Source organism: Nannospalax galili, unplaced genomic scaffold (assembly GCF_000622305.1).
Source record: "Nannospalax galili isolate Female #2095 unplaced genomic scaffold, S.galili_v1.0 scaffold538, whole genome shotgun sequence".
NCBI lineage: Eukaryota > Metazoa > Chordata > Mammalia > Rodentia > Spalacidae > Nannospalax > Nannospalax galili.
The window spans coordinates 4,248,714-4,252,174 of NW_008343842.1; the positions used below are offsets into that span (position 1 = coordinate 4,248,714).

Sequence of the window (3,461 nt, forward strand, 5' to 3'; positions counted from 1 at the left end):
ATTAATCTAAAGCTATTGGAGCAACAGGTTGTAGCATCAGGAGGAAGCCAGGCGGGCACTAATCACCAAGGCAGAAGAACAGGTTTAGCAGGTGGCTCTGAGCAAGTGCTTGCTGAAATGCCATTGTTACTCCCTGTTCTCTTTTGCGGTACACATATTTTATCTGAGTTCATTTTAACTTAGGAGGTTTTCAGTCTGACTTGAGGGGTCAGACTGAGACAGGAACCTGAGACAGGAACTTGAGTAGCCTCTGTATGGTGTAACACGCCAGCAAGACTTGAGATCTGAAAAGAAATCACAAACAGAGAGAGAGAGAGAGAAAGAGAGAGAGAGAGACAGAGAGACAGAGACAGAGACAGAGAGAGAGAGAGAAAGAGAGAGAGACTGATCTGAGGCCCTAAGGTAAGTTGTCTTGGCTGTTGGAGAAAAGGGAAACTACCACTTATTAAGCACCTGGTGGGTGTCAGCATTAGACTGAGTAATTTTCATTGTTGTCTGATGGAATTTTATTTTGAAGGGTTTTTACTGATACCTTCAGTGCCAAAGAGGCAATGTAATCTGAACAAAACTGCAAAGTTACTAAGTGGCAAAGACAAGATTTGAGCTCAGATAGAGTCCAGTACTTATCTGCTTTCCGTTGAACACATGGCCTGTATGTTGGGGACCTTCAAAATCTTGACTTGACTGTAACCCTATAACTCCCTTGCTGTAATTGGTAAAACTCATTTTTGCAGATAGATACTTCAAAGCACCAACTCAGCCTCAGATGGAAAGCCTTCCATATAGGCAAGATCATGCCTGTAAAATATAACTCTGTGCATGGTTCATGCCTGTAAACCCAGCACTTGGGTGTCTGAGGCAGGAGAATTAGAAAATCTAGTACAGCCTGGGCTGCATAATGAGTTCAAGGATAGAATAGGTACAGAATGAGATGTTGTCTCATAAAAAAGGAAGGGGAGCTGGGAGAAGGTGGTAAAGTGCTTGCCTACCTGAGTTCCATCTCCAGCACCTACATGAAAAGCCAGATGCATGGTGTGCCCATAATCCCTGTATCAGAGACAGAGATAGGCAGATCCTTAGGACTCACTGGCTGGCCAGCCTAGCCAAATCAGTCAGCCTGGGTCGAAGTGAGAGACCCTGTCTCAAAAAACAAGATGGACAATTCCTGAGACATGACAAGATTGACTTCTGCCCTCCACACATATGCACACACATACATACTCATCTGCACACAAGCACACAAAATATTTAGAAATCAAAGATTAAAAAACTGTATGGAACAATAGAAGCTGAGTGGGCACACACCACACTACCCACTGGTCCATCACTGTAACCGAGCCTTCACCGATGACATGCGAGGCTTATTTTGCCTGGGAAGGAAGTTGCTAAATGCAGATTTAGAGATTTTAGTCCTAAGAAACCCAAAGCAATGAATGGTGGTTCATACCTGTAAGCCTGGCACTTGAAAGTCTGAGGCAGGAGGATTGTGGTAAATTTGAAGCTAACCTAGTCTACATAGTGAGGTAACTGTCCAGCCAGGGTTACAGGGAGACTCTGTCTTAAAAAACAAACAAACAAGCCGGGCATGGTGTCACACACCTGTAGTCCCAATACTTGGGAGGCAGAGGCAGGCAGATCTCCATGAGTTCAAGGCCAGCCTGGTCTACATAGTGAGTTCCAGGACAGCTGGGTCTACAGGGAGACCCTGCTTCAAAAAGACAACAAACAAACAAACGAGCAAATAAGCAAAGATTGTATCGGCCAGGCATGGTGGTGCTCACTTTTAATCCCAACACTTGGGAGAGCAAGACACACAGATCTCTGTGAAATTTAGGTCAGCATGGTCTACATAGTGAGGTCCAGACCAGCCAGAGTTACAGGGAGACCCTGTCTCAAAAAAGAAACAAAACAAAACAAAAACATTGTCTCCTGCTGTAGCCTTGTCTCAATAAAGAGGGAGCTCAAAATGATTGCTCATGGGCCATCAAGATGGCCCAGTGGGTAAAGGAGCATTCCATGAAAGCCAGATGACCTGATTTGATCCCCAGAACATGTATGGTAGAAGGAGAGAACCACCTTCCACAAGGTGTTTTTCAAACTCCACACAAGTGCATACACACACATATACATACACAAATTAATGCTTATCATTTTTTTTGTCTTTTTGAGACAGAGTCTCCCTGTAGCCCCAGCCAGCCTGGAACTCACTGTATAGACCAGGCTGGCCTTGAACTCACCAGGCTGGCCTGCCTCTGCCTCCTGAGTGCTGGGATTAAAGGCATGTGCCACCACTCCTGGCTACATTTTTTTTTTTTTGGTCTTTTTGAGACAGGGTCTCTCTGTATCCCCAGCTGTCCTAGAACTCACTATGTAGACCAGGCTGGCCTTGAACTCACAGAGATCCCCCTGCCTCTGCTTCCTGAGTGCTGGGATCAAAGGCGTGTGCCACCATGCCCGGCTGGCTACATTTTTCAAAGACTGAAAATATAGTGAAGTTGGTAAAGATAGAGCAAGTGAACTTCATATTTTTTGTAGGAGCAAAAAATTTTACAACCACTTTGGAAAAATGTTTGGCAATTTTGTGTATAATGAAACATATACCTAATCCATGACCCAAGAATTCCCAAGCAATTACCCAAGGAAAATGAAAACATATCCATACAAAAGACTTGTGTATGAATGTTCAGAGAAGCCTTTTCATAATAACATCAAACTGGAAATAATTTGTCTACCCCAGTGGGTGAAATCAATTCCCACAATGGAGTGCTACCCAGCAGCAACCACTCTGCAAGGCAAAGATGAATTTGGGTTTTTTTTCTTTCTTGAGATAGGGTCTCCTGTAGGACAGACTGGCTGTGTATACCTATATAGTCCAGACTGGCCTTGAACTCCTCCTGATCCTCCTACCTCCATCTCCCAAATGTGAGCCATCACTCCTAACCATTATGAACATCTGCATATAAACATGCTAGATGAAAGAAGTCAAGCACAAGAGTGTGCCAAGCATGTTTTCCATTCATTATATGAAGATCTAAAGCAAACACAGAGATAATTACCTGGCAGGGCTGATAAGGGCGATCACAGAGGTAGTTTTCCCACGGCAAGTTTTAATGATTACTTTCCAGGCTTGTGATTTCCCAAAATGTGGGAAATTCAACTGCATAATTCATGGTATTAAAGAGCTACATTTGTGTTTTCCCATGAAAACAAGAAAAACAAGCCAGTGGTGCAAGGTCCTGAGTTCAACCCTCAGTACCACCAAATTAACAACAAAAATGTATTTTGGGGGGGCTGGACAGATAGCTCAATGGTTAAGAGCAGTGGCTGCTCCTGAAGAGGACCCAGGTTCAGTTTCCAGCACCTACATGGTACTAATCACAACCATCTGTCTCTCCAGTTCCAGGGGGATCCAGCGCCCTCTTCTAGCTCCGAGAGCACCTACATGCACAAGATGCATATAT

General features: G+C 44.1%; 1 pseudogene; it reads left to right on the plus strand.

The window, feature by feature from the left end:
- The first annotated feature begins 3,048 nt into the window (after positions 1-3,048).
- On the plus strand, positions 3,049-3,202 carry LOC115071553 (annotated as a pseudogene).
- Positions 3,203-3,461: the final 259 nt, after the last annotated feature.